Source organism: Sturnira hondurensis, unplaced genomic scaffold (assembly GCF_014824575.4).
Source record: "Sturnira hondurensis isolate 20B ecotype Veracruz unplaced genomic scaffold, ASM1482457v3 Scaffold0005279, whole genome shotgun sequence".
Classification (NCBI taxonomy): Eukaryota; Metazoa; Chordata; class Mammalia; order Chiroptera; family Phyllostomidae; genus Sturnira; species Sturnira hondurensis.
Genome location: NW_028077910.1, coordinates 14,510,749 through 14,532,817, shown reverse-complemented (window position 1 = coordinate 14,532,817; position 22,069 = coordinate 14,510,749). Strand labels below are relative to the sequence as shown.

General features: G+C 47.2%; 1 protein-coding gene across 4 annotated transcripts in view; it reads left to right on the top strand.

Annotated features, from left to right (window-relative positions):
- The window catches only part of SCHIP1 (schwannomin interacting protein 1), a 149,159-nt gene that overhangs the window by 25,304 nt on the left and 101,786 nt on the right, over positions 1-22,069 (top strand). The gene's annotated exons all lie outside the window — the stretch shown is intronic.

The following is a 22,069-nucleotide window of genomic DNA, read 5'->3' as shown; positions in this document are numbered from 1 at the left end:
CTGGTCTGGCTGCAGCGTTTGTTCCACCGCGCGTTTGAGCGAAGGCTCCTGTATTTGAATGGGTGGCCGCCCTCCTCTAAGTCTCGTCCATTCTGAAACCCGGCCTGTTGTTGACCTGGAGGAATGGGGTGCATTGGCTTGCTGGGATGAGGGGGCCGTTCTAGCCTGCATCGCCCGATTCACTCCCGCTCGGAGGAATCCTCCTGGTTTTGATGAGGAGCCTCTAATGCTTCCTCACCAGAGGTCAGCACCTCCGAGCAGGCAGTCCAGGCGGGAGGGGTGGTGGAGTGGGGGAGAGGGGGGCAGGGGAGGAAGGCTGCCTGGAGAAGAAGCGCAGACACGTTCCGACTGGTCTCAACAGCATTTGTGCCCTTTCGAAGAGAGCAGATAAATGACTTAAAAGAAAGCGAGAATGTAGCTCCCCTCCCTATTTATCGCTGTTTTGAGATAAAGCAACAGCTGTAATTCGAAATCATGGATGATGTCCCTAAATGGGGTTGAAGGGCACAGTTTAAATGAGTGGCGTTCTGTGGGTGGCAGCTGTGTGGCAGTGTGGGAAAATGCTTGCTTGCAGGTGTAGTTTTTTCCGCTCCAGGGCCCTGGGGCTGCTGCAAATTGGGTGCGTGCACTTCTGACTTCAGGGGTGAGGACGGTAACTGCGTTTCACAGAGAAATTGGCATGGTTTTCATCAGAGAGAGCCCCTAGCTGACAGAGCCCAAGGGTTAGTGTCCCTTGAGAAACTGCCTATTAAATTAGCACACTAGTATTAATCCCAGTTTTACCATGGCCACTAGCAGACGTGGAATCTTTCCATTACAGCCAATGTATCTCTTGTACCTTGCAGTGGAAAACATCCTTTTCCTGCTTAGTGCTTGAGAAAAAGACCTCATTAAGTTCCCTGGACTTAAACAATGACCTGAAGATAAGTAAGTTTTGTTTACTATTGTGTGACGTTTGTGTATTCCAGGACAATATGATAACTGGCTGTACATGTGAAGTTAGGATTTGATGGTGACAATGAGCGCCATCACTCAAAAGTTATTAAACAAAATGTTATTCAGCACTGTGTGTGTGCTCCCCTTGAGGTGTGACTCTCAGTGCAGCTGGAATTGTGGTGAGGGGAGGCAGGAATGCAGACAGACCCCTCTGGGCACTTAAAATGTTACGGCTTTCTGACGGCTTCCCCTCTGCCAACACACACACACACACACACACCCTTTCTTTTGTTTTTGTGAAGATTTCGTGAATCTTTCCTTCTCTGCCAATCTTTGATTCCAAAGGTGAATCCTCACTTAGTGAACAGTTTGAATAATTGGGTTCCCCTCCTTTCTTCCTTCATTCTGCCCCTCCTCCCCCCCAGACATCCTGAAAACATCCCTTCTAGGCATTTCCTCCACAATCACGGTTGTTTAATATTGGAATTTCCCATGTTTTGTTTTGTCTTTGAACAAAATTGCCAACCAATGTTGGTTTAAAATAGTACTTTTCAAAGTATGTTGCCTTTGAAGTCACCTTAGCACTTAAGAAAAGATGGAATAGAACAGAATTACTGTAGTCTATTGCAGGTAGTCATGGTCAGCTCTGCTCTTTAAAACTTTAGTGACCCTTTTCTGTGACACTGGGTCACAATGTGAGGTTCCTTCGTACTGTGGATCGCTGTCCGAACGTTTTGGAAAACCCAGATTTACATCCTGTTTACTTCTGCCTGGAATGAGTGGAGAATTTATAACCGTGAGGACAGAAACTTAGAAATAACGAAGGAACTATGTAGAAGAGAAAGCCTGTCTTGAAGGGGTTGTTCAAATCAAACAGTGTTTTTGCTACTCTTTAAAAAGTTGTGTGTGAGTGGAATTACTACCTACCACTAGGGGGACAGGGGTATACATGAGAAAGAGGGGCCGGGTGTTCATTCGCCTGTGAAGAGAGCCACCTAAGCCTATTCCCACCCCAGGGCTTTTGCCTGTTCTGGTTTGGGATCCAGTGGCTTGTTCCTTCTTGTCATTCCAGACTCCCTTCGGTCCTGGTTCTCACCTTCCCAGAGTGGCCGTCCCTGACCACGCTCCCTAAAGTGAGGCACTCCACCTCCTCCCCAGCTGCTCCGGGTGCGTTGCCTAGTGCTTGTCACTACCTGACGTTGCCTCGTTTAGTTCTCCTTCATTTTAGTCTCTCCAGAATCTTAACTGGAGTGCAGGGGTCTTGCCTGTCTTTCGATTGCTGTACCCTAGTGCCTGGGATGGTGCCTGGGACACAGCACGCTCCCAGATGTAAACTGAATGAATGAAGGAAGGACTTCCCTGACCCACGCACCACACACCTAAACCACCCCTTTTATTTTACAGTTGAGAAAACTGGCACTCAGAGTTGCTTAGTGATTTGTCTAAGGTCCAGAGAGAAACCCATGAAAGCGGTTTTGCCCTTTCTGCTGACACCGGACTACTTTTTTTCTCTTCTTCTTTAAATGCTTAAAATAATTTGAAATAAAAGGAAAGGAAAGAGCTCCCACCCCCAGCCCCCAGAGTAACTTAAAGGGTTTCCTGATGAGTAGCCCTGCCTTCCACTTCCTTAGTATTAAGCATCATAGTAAACTCTGACAGGGTTTGGGTGGGTCTGTTTTAATGGAGTAACCTCGGTTTGGGAGTAACCTCGAGTTCTGCAGAGCAAAACCGGGACAATTCGGGTCCTCCCACTCCCTCTCCAGGTGTCCGTTTTCCCCCTGGGCTGTGGCAGTACACTCAGAAGGAAGGATCGGGGTTTCCAAAATGCGTTGGCAGTCAGGGAGGATCCAGGGTACACTGACCAACTCATAGTGTTTAGGTGGGATCTGAGATCTGGGGCTGACCGTCTCTCCGTGAGGGGTGTAGGCAGCTCACCTCTCCCTCGGTGCCCAGTCGTGGAGGGGGACGAGGTGCCAGAACTGTCGGTGTCAGGGTACAGAGGTGCCCGGGGAGTCCTGAAGGAAACACTTTGGTGACCTCACTTCCTGCTGTCTTCTCAGAGCTGGCTGCTTCCAGGCAAACCTGTGTCACGGTGGGCCCAAACCCCTCCTTGGTGTTCCAGCCCCCCAACTTGATGACAGAGCCTGGAGGGCGGCAAGGTGACTTTATTTCACTGCCTTTTCCCAGTAGCTCCATGGTGCCTGGCGCAAATGCCTGATGCAGGTTGGGAAGGAAGAGACGTTCAATTCAACAACCAGAACTCATCCCGGTGCCCCTTCCAGGTGGCCAGCCCTGCTCACAGGGTATCCACGTGTTTCTCACAGCCCTGCCCTGGGCTGCATCACCTCAGGTGTGTCAGTGCCCAGGGCCTCCCACAGTTAAAGAGTAAAGAAGGATGCGGGACACTGATGCTTTTGATGTCCAATTTGGGACCAGAGAGGCAACCTTAAAGTAGAGGCCTGCTCCCATGTGTCTGTACTCTTCTCCCTGCCTCCTCTATCCGGTGAGCTGTCTAGGATGATGCGAGGGAAACCAGGAGTTCCTCTCTCTTCTTTTGCTTTTCCAGGACCTGAGTTTGTCCCAGCATCACTCCTTCTGCCAACTCGAGGGGCTCCCGCACTCACTACCTAGGCGGTGGGGTGCTCACTGCTTCAACGTACTGCTTTTCTTAAACGGAGTATAATTGCACCTCTTCGTCTCAGTAATGTTTCCGTGCAGTTCTCTCTCCTTCAGCGCCTGTGGTCCTCTGTGTAGCCTGCCCTGTCTCTGGAAATGCACTCCCGTTTTCCCCCGACTTCTCTCTCCTTTGATTCTTTTTCTTAAAGCTCTGTCAAGGTAGATTTGACATGTCATCAACGGCACATGTTTGAAGTGTACAGTCTGATGAGTTTTGACATATGTGTACACCTGTGAAACCATCACTAAAATCAAGATGATAGACATATTGCTCAACTCCCAAAGGTATCCTTGTGCCCCCGTGTGATTTTCCTGGTCCCGTCTCTCTCTTGGCAACCACTGGCCTTATTTCTGTCACTATGGGTTCATTTGCATTTTCTAAAATGAGAGTAAATGGAATTGTATAATATATATACTCTGTTTTTGTTGGGCTTTCACTCCGTCTATTATTATTTTGCAATTCATTTACGTTACTGTGTATGTTTATTTATATTTTTAACAAGTACTTTTTAAATATTTTCCTTTGTATTGAATTGACTGGGGTGACACTGGTTAACAATATTCTACAGGTTTCCGGTGCAGGATTCTACAACGCATCATCTGTATGTTGTATTGTGTGTCCACCACCCCCAGTGAAATCTCCATCCATCATCCCCCATCCCCTCTTACCCTCCTCCACCTCAACTACCCCTACCCCGCAGCAATCACACACTGTTGTCTACTGTTGTCTGTATCTGTGAGTTTTTTCTTTTTTTTTCTCAATCCCTTTCTCCTCACCGCCCTCCCCCCCGCCAGTAGCAGATGTGTTACTCTGTGTGTTTACAGCTTACTGCTTTTTCTTGCTAGGTAGTGTTCCATTTTATAGATAGACCCTATGCCTCTGTTGATGGACATTTGGGTTGTTTCTAGTGTTTTTCTATTACTAATAAAGTCTCTGTAGAGATATTCTTTTGTTTCTCTTGGGGAAATACCTCGGAACAGAGTGACTGGATTATAAGATAGGTGTGTATTTAACTGTTCGAGAAGTTGCCTGTTTTCTAAAGAAGTTGCACCATTTTATGTCGTCATCATGATTCTAAATATAGTCACTGTAACCTTGGCTTTCTCTCCCACTGGTTGCTCCAGTCCGTCTGTGTCCTTGGGCCTTGCAGGACATCGCTCTTCAGGTGACTGCTGCCCTCTCTCTTAAAACAATTGGAAAGCACTTGGACCACCTCCGATATTCAACCGAAGCCATAACACCCAGTGTTCAAAAAAGAAACGGCTCAGTTTTAAATTACAGAGGGTTCTAATTGTAGACCCAATACATTTTAAATCCAATTTTATTATTTTTTAGTATCCATGACAGGTGCATTTTCTCTTGTTTAATGAGAAGATAAGAAACTTTTTTAATTGATGTGTTAATTGAAAGCAAATTCTGCTGCAGTTATTTCCAAAGTACTTGAAAATAATTTGCCTTTTTATTTGTTTGTACTTATAACTAGCAGAAAACTTCAAATTACCTGCATTTCTTCCTGGAATGGTACTAATCACACATTGCTTTCAGTGCATTGGTCTGCAAGAATCCCAGCCCAGTTACTGCTCCATCAATGGCACTGCTAGAGCAGCTTGAAGAGCCGAGTACTTTGCTTCCTTAGTGATTTGGGCTACATTTAAGTTACATGAATTCCCATTTTTACAGGCTGAGTTAAGAGGTCTTTATTACTGCTACAAAATGTAGTGAAGTTTATAACTTTAATAAGTGATGTGATTTGGCAGCCTGGCACGCAGCTGTGGAGACGTTCTGTGTGGCGGGCAGTTACCACGTACCCCTGTTGGTCAGAGAGCACAACCGGGCGCTGGTAAAATCGTTTTGTGTGTTTACCATGACCAGAAATTACGAAGGTCGAGTGTATGCTGTGCTTCGACCTTTCCCCTTGAAAAGTTTAGTGCCACCTTTGCCTGCTTTTCAAATTTATGTTGATTTTTGTTTAAGAGCTGTGAAGGCCGCTTTATCCATTCAGGGAAACGTGACTGGGTTTTTAAAAATAGGTTGCAGGTAAACCCCAAGTTCCGGGGCTGAGTGGCCGCCAGGTGGTTCAGCCTGTTGTGGACCAGCCTTTAGAAATGTTGTGGTTGGAGTACACGAAGTCTTTGCCTACCAATGTTTGTGTCCAGTGGTCCTTGCCTCTTAAGGAAAATCTTTCAGGCACATCTGAAAAATGGATGCAGGCGTTCTCACCACATGTGCGTTGAGCCCTTGGAGCATCTCACCACCCACATCATGCACTTTCCTCCATCCTCTGGTTCTGCCTGCATTTCTAACTCAAGGTCCTTTGCTTGGCATTTCTTTTCCACCCTCAGGGAAGCCCCCGCATGAGCCCTCGGGCCCTCGGCTAAGTCACAGGCCCAGGCCCAGGCGCTGCTGCCCCCGCCCACCACACCACCTGGCATGTGTGTGTCCAGGGCCCGCTCTGATTCAGGGCCCCACCTCCTTGGGGAGGCTGTACCCGATCCCCTCTCTTCCAAACTTCCGTTCCACTTCTTCATACTTAGCTTTTAAAAGACTTTCTGGTTTTGTATGTTTTCATGTTCACTATTATCACATTTGCTCCTCATGACACCTGAAATTGGACAAGGCAGTACTGCTCCCATTTTAGGGATGAGAAAACCAAGGCTCCGCGAGATTCAGGGATTTGCCTAAAGTCTTGTGCCGGACAAAATTCAGACCAAACCTGTCAGTTTCTGGCTCTGGTTCCAGGCTCTTTCAATGAGACTGTCTTATACTCTAGGTCGTCTTTTTGTGGGTATGTCTCTCACCTACCCTTCCCTCCATCAAAGACGCACGTAATACCAGCCCAGGCTTTTCCTAAGCAGCCGCCGCTTGTCGTCTGGTTGGTTCATGTATTTGGTAATACCCTTTAGTTTTTAGTTTTTTAGTTGAGGGTCTTTTAACCTTTACGTTTTAAAATTTACTCAAAACTCTGCTACACACTGAAATTTCTTATTAGTGCTAATAATAGTAATTCCAGGTCCTTTCTTAAAAGCTTATGTAAACTCTGTAACATTACATTTGCATTTTAAAATAGAAATTTGTTTTTACTTCTGGACCTTTGCCCCTGGAGACACGAATGGTTGTGTTTTCTTCCATCTGAAGTTCAGTGCTGTGTTTCCTAAGAAAAAGGGCTCTGCCGATGCTTGTCTTCAGCTGCTTTATGCTTCTCCAGCCATTAGGACAGATGATGCCTTTATACTGTCAGTGATGAGGAGGTTATTTTGCACAAAACTTCAAATGTCAGTTATGAAATTGAGCATTTTTAGTAGAAAAGTAACAGGATTCTTAAAGACAGAAAGGGTCTGAGAGGTCGACTCATCAAACCCTCCCCACCATTTTCCAAGGAGGAAGCCGGTTCACGGAGGCTAAACTTCCTCAGCCCAGGCCTGACACCGCCTCCAGGCACCCGACTCACCGCTCCCACTTTTGGCAAACCCTGCCCCTCTTCCGCCAAGGCCACTCTTTTTTTAAACAAATAGTTTTGCAACTTAATTTGAAGGACAAGTCTGGTCTCATTATTTAAGCTCTTCAAAGGTAGACGTGGGTTCTAATTTCTATCACTTGGTAGAAAAGTTCTCAGTGTCTTGTTTCTCGTTTTCTTTTTCTACACCCTTGTTGTCAGACGATAACATTGCTTTCTTCCGTTCAGACTTGAGTTCTTCCGTGTGTGTATTTCTACCAACAGAACAGTGGTCTCCCTGGGTGGACCGACCTCGTTCTCTGCCCTTGATCCTTTCCTGTCTGGCTGTCCACCCTCCTTTGCTGCACCGGGCAGCACACAGTGCTCTCCTGGGGACAGGGCCGGGGCATGCCTGGCCCCGGGGCGCTTTGCTGAGCTCTAGGAGGGAGAGAAGGCAGTAGCAAAGCTTTGGGTACCTTTCTGCTCATCACTTCCATTTACGGAGTCCATCCACTGACTGTAGGGGACACGAGAAGGTGCTGGATTCAGGAGAGAGAAGATCTCTCTGTTGTTCACCTCCCAAGTAGACGCAGATTTGGTTCCTGCTAGACAGAGTTTTTAGTGAATATTTTATTATAAGCCCAAAAAGACGGGGTGGGGGGGAAGCACAATAACAAAACCAAGAAGACGAGAAAGACCAGGAAGCTAGTTGTGTAGTTCAGAATTAGCCCATAAAAGAGTCTCCATTGGGACACTGGCTCTGTGAGAATATGAGTGAGAGCAAGGAGCAGGCACGTGGACACAGGAAAGGGCAGTGGTTTGGCCTTGGCCTTCCCGGGCAGCGATCCTGAGCCTGCGGTTGGGGAACTGAGTCACCGCCAGTTGCCTGCAGTCATCACTCTCCTCCACTCACCGAGTTGCAGCGGGGCTGGAGCAGCCCTCCTTTTTTCAGGTCTCCTTGGTTTGTCTCCTCTGTTTGGTTTTTGGCTGCTTTCGTGAGTCATTTTATCATTTCCCTTATATATTCGTTAAATCATCGTGTCCAGCATGTTCTGTCCCCATTTATTCCTGCTCTCATGGTATTTTCTGCACAAAGTGTGTACAACGCCAACGGTGGTGGTTTAGGCTAGGAAATGTCCAGGTGATAGGAATGAGCTCAAGTCAGAGCTTGCTCAGCCCCAGGTCGGTGGTTTTTCAAAAGGACTCATGAAATGTTTTTTAGTTACTAACTTATGTGAGGTTGTATTAAAGCAAAGCTCCCTAGAAGCGAAAAGAGGGATCAGTGTTCCTCAGTCTGGTTTGTAGATCTGACTTCCTAGTAACTGTCACTTGTATCTGTACATTTTGTAAAAATAATACAGCAACTGTATTATTCTTTTTTTCTGTGTTCTTTTTTTAAGATTTTATTTATTTATCCTTAGAGGGGAAGGGAAGGAGAGAGGGAGAGAAATGTCAGTGTATGGTTGACTCTCATGCATCCCCTGCTGAGAACTGGCCTGCAACCCAGGCGTGTGCCCTGACTGGGAATCGAACAGCAATCGTGTGGTTCACAGGCCCGTGCTCAGTCCACTGAGCTACACCAGCCAGGTTGTATCTGTACATTTTACAGATAGCCTTACATCTCCACCCAGGTACTTTTTATTCATTTATAGTTGAATGGCCTTTTTTGGTATATCTATCATCAGCCATATCATGTTCTTCTTTTTTTCCCTTACATTTCTTAGTCTCTCCTTAGTATTTATGGTTCATGAAAGTGATTGTGAATCTGTCTTCCTTGGGATATTAACATAGTACACCAAAAAAAGAAAAAGCTTCAATCTTTATGGATTACAAGAAGCAATGCATTAGTCAGCAGATGATTTCTACAAATTCATCAGTTCCAGAGGGTTTTATTGCCCATGTCCTAATAGAGATGATTGATCCTTTAAAACTCTTCCTTGTGGACATAAATGTCTCAGTTATTCATGGAGTTTAGTCTTTTGAGTGTTGTTTTTTTTTTACGAAGTATTATTAAAAGCTTCTAACAACAAAGTGTGTGGGTTGGCCTTTTCTAGGTGATGCCCTGTTTGCCCCACGTGTATGGGGCTTGTTTTCAGGATGTTTGGGGAAGGACAGGGAACAAAGCGGCATCTTCGCAGCCGCACAAGCAGGCTCCAGGCAGCGGGTTGTCTGTCTGTTAGCCCCTCCCTTGGCACACAGCAGCTGACAGGATGCCCATTGCCTCCTCCTCTAGGATACCCCCCCAGCCCATGGCCCCCGGCCTGCCTCGTTCCCCTCCACTCCTATGCAGGTTTACCTGTGTGTGTAGAGAACCAATTCAAAGCCCATAAGAAAGTGGCTCATCTAGTACTGGGCACCTTTGGTGGCCAGGACTCCTTGCCAGGCCCCCCTGCCAGGACCCCTTGGGGATAGTGGGGGAGGACAGGCACTGTCCCTGGCCAGCTGGCTGTGGCCAGGATCAGCTGCTCACAAAGCGGTTGTAGACAGGCCCAGAACAAAAGGACAGGTAAGTTGTGGCAGCTCCTGAACTAACGTAACTAGGTTCTGCTTTCTTCTCGGTTTGCCATATAGGGAAAGAACTTTGCTGTCTAAAAAAATTTAAAGGGAATGAGGTAATTTCCTCATCATTCCTAAGGTCTTCAGCAGTGTTACAAATTTAGACTGGAGGTTAGAACATAAAAATTAAAAACAAAACCAGAGAAGCTGCCATGTTATGAAATGCGGGGGCATTTTCAATGTCAGGTCCAGCAGCGTAATAGCTTATACTCCATCTTCCCCATCCAAAGAAAGAGTGGTACTAAACTTATTTCCAAAGTAAGAAGAGCCTGGCGCTCTGGGAACCTGGCACGTGTCTTCTTAAAGGCTAATCTCCACTCCTATAAAAAGAACATGTTTCCAAATAGTTGCAAAACCAATTTAGCCTTCCGTTTTTCTCCTCGTGGCACCAGGAGATAAAAAGTTTGGCCACTTATGGAAATTACAATATTTTTTCTTTGTGCAGTCCTCACGTAGTTTTTGGTCCGTGTTGACCTGATCTGACATTTTGGTATGAGCGGCTGCATCTTAAGTGCTCTGTCCTTTTTATTTCCACTCTAAAATTGGTTCTGGGAGGAGGAAGAGAGAAGATCACTCCCTGGGATTTTATTTTTGAGTTCTTAAATTACGTAACCAGTGATCTGGTAGAGTAGTTATCCAGCCAACACTGGCTCCACAGTCTGACCCAAATAGCCCTTAAAGTGGGGCCTCCTTCTAGAAGAACAACTGCCCACAGCAGGAGTTTGGGAACCCCCTGAATACCTGCTCTCCTGTGGTGCTGGTCTCAGGATTACATGTATCTGTCTTGCGTTTTGTAGGGAAGTGCACAGCAAAGGAAACGTACCCTGCTGGGCTTACACCAACCCACAGGGAAGACCCAGGGCACTGGCAGCGTAATTAAAACTCTCTTTTACTAGTAAACAATGACCCTGGGAATCAGAATATTAGAGCTGGAAGGGTGGCAAAGCCAGCTGTTCACAGAAGCCTTGCGGGTAACTGATGAGAGCAGTGGGCCAGGAGGGAGTCAGACTGTGGGACGGACCCGGAGGACAGGTCCCTGGGGCCACAGGCAGCTGTCTTCACACTGGCTGCCCTGTTGCCATGGTCACCATGCTGGAATATAGCCTCAGCCTCTGACATGTCAGGAGAAGCCCAGGGCCCAGGCCAGGGTTTGTTTTTTCGTTTGTTTGTTTTTTTAAGATTTTATTTATTTATTTTTAGAGAGAGGGGAAGGAAGAGGAAAAGGGAGAGAAACATCAATGTGTGGTTGCTTCTCACATGCCCCCTACCAGGGACCTGGCCTGCAGCCTAGGCATGCACCCTGCCTGGGAATCGAACCAGCTACCTTTTGGTTCATAGGCCAGCACTAAATCCACTGAGCCACACCAGCCAGGGCCCAGGCCAGAGTTTTATGAGAAATATCCTTAGTATGAAATTTTGGCAAGTGACATTAAATAAACACATAATTTGGGGGCTAACAAACAGATGTGTGATTCCAAATACGGCCTCTGGGCTACCAGTGTCTCATCCTACACTCAGCTCAATCTTCTCATTTTACAGGTGAGACAACTGAGACCCAAAGAGGTTAAAGGGGTCACCTGAGGTGGGGGTGAGGTGGGGCAAAGTGGGGGTGGCTTGCTGAGAGGTCTGGTGACATTCTAGAAAGGAGAGATCTTAAGGGAGAAAACTCATGAACGAGGGATCTTTATTGACACCAGAGTAGCTCCCCCCCACCCTGCTTCTTTCAAGAGCTTAAAATAATTTAAAACAGTAGCACCCAGAGGGACAAGTAAGAGCGACCTGACACAGCTTACTCGATTTTACTTCATTCTTATTTACATCCCACTTCCTAGAATCCACTTGTCTCTTTCATTTCCAAAGCAGGTCAAACATTGATTTGTTATTGGGATTGAAGAAAATGTGTCATGATTTATTTGCCATTATTTAGGAATAACGAAAAGGGAAGACCTCTTTAAGAACCGGTGATCTTACACAAACAGACACGCGCACACCACGTGCTATGCGGCGTCGGTTCTTGTATGTGCTGGAAACTCGTCTGGGATCATTTTAATTCCAAGGGGTGGTGGTAGGGAGTGAGTTTTAATCATATTTCCTTGTTGTTATGTGGCATGTAATGAAACTTCAATATTGCTGAACCACACTGAGATTTTGTTTAACAGCAGCTGTTACTATATTAACATTAAATAGGGCCTATTGAAAGGATAGAGGTTGGAAAGTTACATTTTTTTCCTCTCGAGGATTTCTGGCTCTAACTACAAAGTCAGCATAGATTTCAAACAAACAAGTCAAGTTTGGAAACATTGTTCACTTCACTTACAAAGAAAACAGATCTTTTTATTTTAGAGTAACTTTAGGTTTATCAAAAAGTTACAAAGACATTACAGAGTTTCTGCACACCCTTCACAGGCTTCCCCTAGCGTCAACATCTTTTCTAACTGTGGTACATGTATCAGAACTAGGAAATGAATCTTGGCACAATGTCATTACCTAAACTACATGCTTTATTTGTATTTATGTTAGCTTTTAAAAGGAAAAAGGTGGTAGTAAAACTATAGGTGATAAGTAATACAACACAGTGGCTGGAAAAGAGAGGGGAGGGTTTCTCCATTTTCTCGAACACGTCCCCACAGGGTCATCCGGGAGGACATAAAATTTAAGCAAGATTTCCACTAAAGAGCTTCTTCTGTGAATGTATTTTGAAGAGGAGTCTCCTAGCCCCTCTTCCGGTCGGATCGCCTTCCCTCGGCCCCTCTCTTGGGGAAGGCATCTGTAAAGGAGAGGCAGAAGAGCCCTGGCCAGCGTGGCTCGGTTGGAGTGTCATTCCGTAACCAAACAGTTGCAGGATCGATTCCCAGGTCAGGGCACGTATCTAGGTTGCGGGTTTGGTCCCTGGGGCTGGGCGCATATGATACCTGGTCCCGGCACGTACGGGAGGCAGTATATCCATGCTTCTCTGATGTGTCTCTCTACTTCCTCTCTCTCTAAAAAGAGAAAAACAGTGGAAAGATGCCCTTGGGTGAGGATTTTTAAAAAGGGAGGGACAGAAGAGAGAGGCAGGCAGAGAGGAACATGGGTACACAAGCCTGTAGAGGGTGCATCTCCTCCAATAGGAAGGCGGCGGTGAGGGGGCTGTGCTGCGAGCCCCCAAGTGCAGAGATGAACCACGCGCTTGCCCACTGTCTGCTTTCGTGGGCAGCCAAAGTCGTGACTGTCCTTGGACTGTTATCGGTCTAGGGAGCAGCTTTTCTGCCTAGCAGCTTGCTTCTTTCAGGTTAGGTTTCCAGTGGAATTGCAGAGTCTCTGAGTGTGTGGTGTGAAAGTTGGGACGGAAGGAAGTTGCAGTTGACTACAGAGAGCTGTCAGGGACCCGAGGGTCAAATGCCACTCCACGTACACAATGAGCGTTCAGCCACGAGGAACATGTTTGGGAGATTTCACAGATTATAATCTGTGAGAAAAGAGGTTCGAGACTCTTGTGGGAGTGGAAAAAGAAAGGGAACTATTTGCAGACTGACTGGGTAATCCGAATTTGCAAAACTGAACTACCGGTGGACACCAGACCTAGTTTCGTCAGCATTCGAGGGTGTTGCTGTGCTCAGTGAGTTCTCAGAGAGGGCCTTCCCGGGCACCCATTCTGTGCCTCTGTGCGGCCTGATTTGGCTGGCAGGATCAGTGATTTCCTCTTAAGGCTTGTTAGCATTTCCCAGAATTCTCTCACTAATTACATGTTCAGCATATTGTGGATTATGATACGACTATCACTAAATGCTTCCTTCAGCAAAACCCATATAATCATATTGAAAACTGTGCTTTCCAGACTGAAATACTTGAAATAGCTGCTTCATTTGTACAGTCTCTTGCTGTTCATTAAAGGCTGTGCTGGAGAATGGGGCACGCGGGCATCACTGACCTGCATTCTTAGGTCCTTCCTTCTGCGGCGGATGTTCATGGGTTTCGTGCCCAGCCCCAGCTCCCCTCCACAGTACCTGCCAGGTTCCTTGTAGGGCATCACCCGTTCCTTGCTGTGTGTGATTTGGGTGGGAGGGTGATTATAAGTGGCTGGTTCAGGCTGGGGACGTCAGCCCCAGAATCTCCCTGCCCTGGCTATGCCTCACCGCCCCCCAATGCTCCCCCACAGGACTTAGAGTCTGGAGCCCTGGCCCTAAGACCCTCAGAGAACTTGGAGGCCCTTTGAAACTTCTGCTCCCAGACTTCCCTGGGTTTCCGCAGTTTCCAGTTGCTCCACATCCGTCTCCTGTTGATTCTGTGAGTTTAAAACCGGTGTTGGTTTTACTGCTTTCAAATCAGGAACCCTGTTACCATCAGGCACTCTCTTGACTTATGACTCAAGTCCGGACATGACAGTGGCAGGCCCAATATCCCTAAATAGAAGCCTTTAATGTTTTTTGAGTCCTTCGGAGAGCCACTGAATATTCCAGGTGGAATGGACCTCAGAGCTCCTTTCGCCCCTCCCCTTCCTTGTACATGTCAGGGCGTAAGCACAGAGTGAAAGGGACTCTGAAGATGGAGCTGCCACACTGACACCCTCCATGGAGACCTCACAGCCCATCTGCCCAGGTCGTCTTGTCTACATGCCCTTACTCTGCTCCCCTGGCCCGGCCACTCCTGGTACCCACTTACGGGGTGACTACGCAGAACTAAGGGTGGCGTCAGTGACCTTGGAAAGGATCGAAGCTAGCTGGACTTCAGCTGACAGGGTTTCAGCCTGTGGCTGGAGGAGTTAATACCAGGGTTCAAACACTGAGCTGAAATGTCAGCTTTTAGCTGCAGTCACAGGCCCTGGATGACAATCCAGATGTGTCCTCTTGTTTCAGTGGAGACTTTGTCTGAAAAGTGGTCGTCAGCAGTTTCTGGACTCGGACAGACCTCGCCCAGAACAGTACTATTGGATTCCTTATAATCTGGGGGATAAAAACAACTAGTATTATGGCATAAATCTTGTGTTTTTAATGTGAGTAAAGGACTGTCCTCTAACCAGTCCCCGTTTTGTGGAAACTGTGTCACTGTGTGGTCTCAATGTGGGACTGTCTGAGTTTCCAAAGGGTAAGCCTTCTGAATTTGCTTTTGAGCAAGAGCTGTGGTTCTAAACTGCCAATGTGAAGCTTTCCAGCAAAGTCACGGAAGTCCACAAAGTGATGTCTGCCAAGAGTTTCCATCATATATGTCATTGTTTTTCTCCATAGCTTTATTCAGTCCATCAGTACATATTGAATGCCCGCTGTGCATTGGGTGTAGAGGGTGAACATGAGCAGAGGCTCCGCGGAGCTTCTCCTCGCATCCTGGAGCTCTTGCTCTCACGGGGCTTGAAGTCCAACGCAGCAACCGACACGGGTCACGTGAGCACACATGTAGCAGGTGCTGCTGAAGGGCCAGGGTGCTGAGAGAGCTAAACCCGTCTTCACCACAACGGCCACAGCCACTGCTCACTGAGCGCCTGCTGCTGGCCGGCGCTGAGCTGTCCTCTGCCAGGCCCGGTGCTCCCCTGAGCCTCTGACTCATCACACGGTAACTGCTCCTCTTTGCTAGTGGCTGTGGCCGCATCTGAGTATCTTTAATCTCATAATACGTATACTGACTTATACCCCACGTGACTCAATTGGAGAATTTTTGATAAGTGCAAACTTTTCTTTAATGAGAAGTTGCTTGAACATAACTATACGGCTTTGTGTTCCTTCTCCCTGTTTTGAATGGCCCACCATCAGCTCTGTGATTACTTCTAATCATCAAACCCGTCCAATCTGGTACGTCCTGCTCAGAAACTCACCCTACCAGAAAAAAAATCTTTTAATTAAAAAAATAAGATGTGGGACTAGCTTTTATCAGTGATGTTTATTTTCCTTAGTTTTATCAAAAGTACTTATCATTTCTACATGCATTTATTCATTTATTGAGCACCTCCAAAAAAAGAAGGAACAAGCCAGCTTGTCCCTGCTTGCAGGGGTCATAATGATCCTCCGGTTGAGCACAGGCTCGGAGAGATAAGACTGTACATTCCTGCTCTCTCGACACCCGTCTCTGAGCTACTGCTCCTCGTAAATCGTGTCACACACTTTTATCCTCGAACAACACAGTTTTAAACAAGAACGCAGATTTTTTTTCACCTTGTAAACAGATGGCATAAACTTAATATGTTAATACAGCACACTACTATAAATGTATCTTTTCTTCTTTATGATCCTCTTAATAACATTTTATTTTCTTTAGCTTACTTATTGTGAGAATACAGTATATATGCATATCTCATATGAAATGTGTATTAATTGACTATGTTAGCTGTAAGGCTTCCATCAACAGTAGGATATTAGTAGTTAAGTTTTGGGGGAGTCAAAAGTTATACACACGAGCCGTGGCTGGTATGGCTCAGTGGATTGAGTGCCTGCCTGAGAACCAAAGGGTCACCTGTTCGATTCCCAGTCAGGGCACATGCCTGGGTTGTGGGTCAGCCCCCAGTCAGGAGCACACAAGAGGCAACCACACATTGATATTTCTCTCCCTCTCTTTCTCCCTCCCTTTCTCTCTCTCTCAAAATCTTTTAAAATAAAAGAATGAAGTATTTTAATATAAAAATAATGTTATGTACATGAAGGTTGGTGCCCCTAATCTTACGTTGTTCAATGGTCACTGTGTGTAGAATGGTACTCTGGGTCCCTGAGGTTACAAGCAGCCCAGAACGGATGGGGCAGGCTTGCTACCTAGTGGACAATGCACCCAGACAGCGTTCCCCTCAGAAATCCTGGGACCACGTTTCACAGTAGCTTCATCTGTGGCAGTATGTCTAGTAAAAGGGACTGTTACCCGAGGGACCAGGAGAGGGACAGGTCGGGTGGGGTAAATAAAGCAGAGGGACCTCAAGCTGCAGCTGAACACTCTACCTCCTATGATTTACACCCCCCATTCACGTACCCACTGAGCCATCGTTTCCTCAGGAGCCACATGGTACTAGACACCAGGGAGACGAGATCACTGTGATCTGTGCCCACGTTGGTTACGGAGACGGACATTAAACCGCTCCCTCAGTTATTCAGTGCCCAAAAGCAGGGCTATGAAGGAGAGCTCTAGGAGGCTCAGCCTCTGCCTCGGCCACCTGCAGAGACAGCCGTGTGGAGGCCTGAAAAGGAGGTAGCCAGGTTCAAGGTGGGTTGGCAAGACCTGGCCCGACAGAAGGGCCCTGGGGCAGGAGGAAGTTTGGAAAAGCTCCTGGAAATCCAGCCAGAAAGAGCCTAACCAAAATCACTCTTTCCTGGCACTCACACCCAGGCACCTGAGTATCTCGCTTACGGAACTTTTTTCAAGGTTTTATTTATTTATTTTTAGAGAGAGGGGGAGGGAGGGAGAGAAACATCAATGGGAGAGAGAAGCATCAGTCGGCTGCCTCTCGTAAGAGGCCCGTCAGGGACCAGACCTGCAACCCAGGCGTGTATGTGTCCTGACCGGGAATCGAACCGGTGACCTTTCCCTTTGCAGGACAAAGCCCAACCAACCAAGCCACATCTGTCAGGGTTCACTTGTGGAACTTGGACCATGGCTCCAAAATAAAAAACTTTGTAATCCTCTTGTAGTAGATTTAAAATATTTTTTATGCTGCAAGGAATTTAATGATAGGCCCAGGGCTTGAAATGCCATTTCCTTGGACCCAGAGAATTGGGGTGCTGTGGGGAGAAGTCATTTGAATTCAGTAGTGAATTAATGTTAAATTTCACAGGCTCCAGGAACTTCTCGAGTATTTTGATTCAAAGAAGCTGGAGACCAAGGAAGTTTCTGGATCGGGTCTACTGGATGCCGTGGGCTGGGAATATGTTAAAACGGAAGCCCCAGGTTTTTCCCTAAAGAGCTGTTTGTGCTTTGCCTGGAGCCTTGGGATCACTAAGCTCAGATGGGGTTGAAGTGCCAGGTGTTGACAGGCTGAGGGGCAGAAAGTCAGACATTCTAGTGCACCCCAACCCAGGACATCCTTTTGGGACCCCCCACTCTTTGCAGGCAAGACCAAGGAGGTTGGAGAAACGCCCCCCTTTCCACGTCTCCCCCAGTTATGATCCGGCCAGGAGTCTTGGTTGGGAGCCAGAGGGTAATTACTCTGTCCTTGTGGGACCAGTGACTGGGCTGAGGTAAAGGTTAATTCTCCCCTCTCCCCACCCGCAGCGAAAAGCTGCTGAAGGTCAAATATGGTTTGCAACTTTGAAATGAGAAATGTTTCCCGCCACCCGTCATCCAGTTGAACAAGCCCGCACCTGTCCCTCCGTTGTTGGTTAGCACAGGAGTGACGGGAGCCGTCTTCTGAGCCGGGGCGTTTTCAGCCTTCATTCCTGCAGTTTGCTCCCCAGCACTCACGGTCGCGCCGTCTCCCTTCCATCGGGCGCTGCAAGTGGCGCCAGAGCCTTTCCTGGGGAGCAACGCAGATCTCGTTCAAGCGGTGAAAGCGTCTCCAGCTCAGGTGATCGGCTCCTTGGAGGAGCCATTTGCTACGGAGAAATACAAAATGTTCTTGTCAGGCTGGAGCCTAAAGACTCCCTGTGCGGTGGGCACCTCCCGTCTGCTCTCAGGGCTGTTTCCTTTCGACGGATGGCCTGTTCTTTTGGCGGCCCTCTGCAGGGTCCGCTTTTCCATTTATCAGAGGGTAAACCAGCACAACTGGCCACATACCGTCGTGCTGGGTCGGAGGAAATTGCTTACAAATCTCTATCAAAACCAAAACTGTGGGAGAAAAAACATTTAAAAAAGGTCAAAAAACCAATCTCAAGTTTCTCCTTCGTATGGCTACTTTGCTCTGGAACCCGGAGACCGAACTAGGGACGGGATGTTATAAAATCGACAAGCATTGCATGGTTTTTCTCTAAATACCCTTCTCCACTTAAAAAAATAAAAAGGCTTCAGGTTGAAATCAAAGGTTAGTGATACTTAAAAAATTATGATTATGTATTATTCATTTTATGTACGTCCCAACGGCAATACATTTAAAATGCTCTATCAGAACAGTTGTGTAGCTTCTCCGTGTGACGGCTTTTCTAGAAAGCGGAACCGTGCTTCCATAAATGTAATGAAAGACCTTTTTATGTTAAAGCCATGTTATTGGGAGAGGGAGTGTCTCCTGCTCCCTACATAACTGCACAGCGATTAAATATTGACAAAAAGCCAGGAGTCGACAGCCAGCGGCCTCACCCCGGTAAACGCTGAGGTGTGAGGCGGAATGTGAATACCCGGCCATCCCCTGCTGGGTTGTGCTGGGAAGCGGGCAGTGGGTACTTCGTGAGCCAGTCCAGGGCTGCCATAGAGGAATGCAATGGGAAACAAGTACTTCCTTAAAAAGCAGCTCAACTCTGTTGAAAGAAACAAATATATATTTTTTCCTAATCAATCTGAATAGTAAAGAGGACGTTAGCGAGAAGGTTTAACGGAACACCCAGGGTCCCCGCTGAGCTGCCCCAGACCGTGGTTACATGGAGCGCACTGGGGAAGTCGTCAGATTCTCCTCCGCCGTCCCATTTGCTTGGGAATTTTCCCACTACTCTTACGTAGTTTTCTTGTGTGTGTGTGTTCTTTTCTGTTGCTGTTTTAAACCGTCTGACCATTTAAAATGTGTTATTAGTTGTTTTTCTCCCTAGGGGAGAACATGAGTAGGGGGAAAATGAGATGTTTTGCTTAGTTACTGAGAGAAAATAAGTTTCATTGTATTTTTTTCATTTTAACAGTAAGGTCAGGTTCATGATAGGTCCAATTGTTTTTGTTCCAAGACCTTTAAACTCTACATCAAATACCCAGAATTTGTTGCAAAGTAGCTCCCATTTGGGTTGATTGTATTTGAGCCTCTAACCCTTTTTGCTTGATTTGTGTGGGGTTTAGCTGGTTTTGTAAACACTAGAAGTTCATGAGACTCCTTCCTCCAACCCCCCAGTCCCCGTTTACCCCGCACACCCTCACATGCGCTTGGCTCAGGCCTGTGTGTTCACAGTCCAAAAGATAAGTGACTGTCAGCTGGGCTGGCCCTGCCCCAGAGTCCGTCTCTTGCTAAGTATTTAGTGAGCTAAGTGGATTTATAGTGAGGTCATGAATTCCTTGCCTCAAAAAAAAAATTGGTGGGGGTGGGTGTGAGTTGCAGGTAAATGGAGAACAAATTCAACAAACTAACTCTTAGTGTTTTACTGCTCCACCAGAACACCTTTGTGGTTTAGCAGGCTTTCAAAGATTCCACCTGGGGACTGACTACTGTGTTGAAGGGGAATCTGTGAGCCCTGAGTCCCCCTTTCTGAACGCCTTCGCCTACCTACTGCTTTGGGGCAGCTCCCTCAGCCCAGCCTGAGTCAGTCCACCAGCACTGAAAGTCTGGCATGGTTTTGATGAGACTTGACTTGGACTTTGGTAGGGGGATGGAGAAGGTTAGCTGACGAATGTTTACTTTTTCCGGTTCCATGCGGCAGATAAAATGACCATGCCAGAAGTTTCAAGTTGTCTCTCAAGATGACTTTTGCCCTATGTCCAGGGCAATCCCTCCAGCCTGGAGACTAAGCCCTGCCTTTGTTCTCCCTCGGCTGCCCTGACTAAGTGTTCACCGTGGAAGGGAAGGGGGTGTCCTTGTCCTCGAGTTCTGTTCCCGTCTCTCAAGAAAGCACATCCTTTAATGTTTGGGGCAGACACTAAAATAGATGATATTCAACACTGGGTCTTCGATTTCGTGCTTTCCAGGACAACAGTGCACTGATGAGCCTCTCCTCCCAAAGCACGTGTAGGAGCAGGCATCGCGGAGGGGGCAAGGCTCGGTCTCTGTGCTCGTGGCGTCTGAACGCTGGGCCCTGTGGACAGAAGGAAACCCTGAGAACGGCCTGCTGAGAGCTGACTGTTCTTTCACTTGTAAGAAATCAAACTCAGAGAGAGTGAACACAGTTCCTGGATGTGATTTCCTGTTGGCTTATCTATATACTGGAGAAGATTCTGAGGAGAGGTTTTTTGCTCACAGGAATTTAGTGGAGGTATCCTCTCGACTATTTTCCAAGACCCTCCTCTCAGGGACAAATTATCTACTTCCCTTTCTCAGTGGGTTTCATACATTCATCAAAAGTATAGAGAGTCTATTATGTGCTGAACACTAACCATATAGGGTTGAAAAAATAGGATTGTGATCCTAATATAGACACATACATTTAGACCTATGAACTCCCAGTATTAGTCGGGTTTCTCCACAGAAACAAAAGGGGGGGGGGGGGGGGATGTGTGTGTGTTTATGTGTATAGCTACCTGCCTATCCAAAGAGAAAGAGGGATTTATTTTAAGAATTGCCTCCTGTCCAGACAGGCAGGTCTGGACGGGCCTGTCTGGACTCTAGGGGACAGGCTGGTGGGCTGGGAGTGCTGGAAAGCGTCGACGCGGTCTGGAGTCCAAAGGCCGTCGGGAGGCCGAGTTCCTTCCTCTCCCGGGAACCCCCGTCTTTTCTCTTAAGGGTTTCAACCGATTACAGGAGTCTCACTCACACTGTGGAAGGTAATCTGCTTTACTCAAAGTCCACGGATTTAAATGTTAGCCACGTCTAAAACATACCGTCCCGGCAGCATCTAGACTGGCCTTTGACCAGACAACTGGGCACAGGTCTAGCCAAGTTACCATAAACACAGCCACCCACCCAATAACTCTGTCGTTTCAATTTAGTGGCTCTCGAACCCGGGCAGGCATTCAGACCTCCCGGAGTGCTCATCAGAACAGAATGCTGGCCTCCACGCCCCGGATTCAGAAGGTTTGGGGCTGGGCCCGAGAGTTTGCAGGTCTAACAATCCCCAGGTGGTGCTGCTGTTGTGGATCGGGACCCCGCTTTGAGAACCACTGGTCTACGCAGCCGGGGTCTGCCCGCTAGCCTCCTGGCTCAGAAGTAGGTTTCGTGATCATAAGAAAAGTAATTGTGTTGCTCACGGTAGATCCAAATGTATCAAGATGACCAAGCTGACGTGTAAAATACCAACGCCAGTGTATGGACTCAGTATAAGAACTAAACAACCACAGTGAGCAGAATAACCATATCGGCCCCCTGGAACCCTGAGCAGTAAGCATAAGGAGCCGAGGACCCAGAGCCGGGGAAAGGGGCCATAGACTGTGTGCTGCGACCACACCACCACAAAGAGGGTTCTCAGGGTCCACTGACCAAGGCCCTCTCTCCCTGGACTTTGTATGTGAAGTGATGCGGGGCTACTCGGGGGGGAATGGAAGCTTTAAGTGGGAAGCTTGAGTTTTTACTGCAGTGAAAGAATGCTTCTCTCTGCACTGCACACACTCGGCAGTGGGGCTCGAAGTCCACAGAGACCGGAATTACTTTGAATGAATCATTAAAAATTTACTTTTTATAGTAACTCTTCATTAGATGTAACGTATACTGTTTTTATCATAGAGAAATGCGGGCTGCATTAGAATTTGTTAGTGGGTGCCCTTGGTACATTGGTTTCCTCTCGGGGTTGTAATTTGAGTAAGTT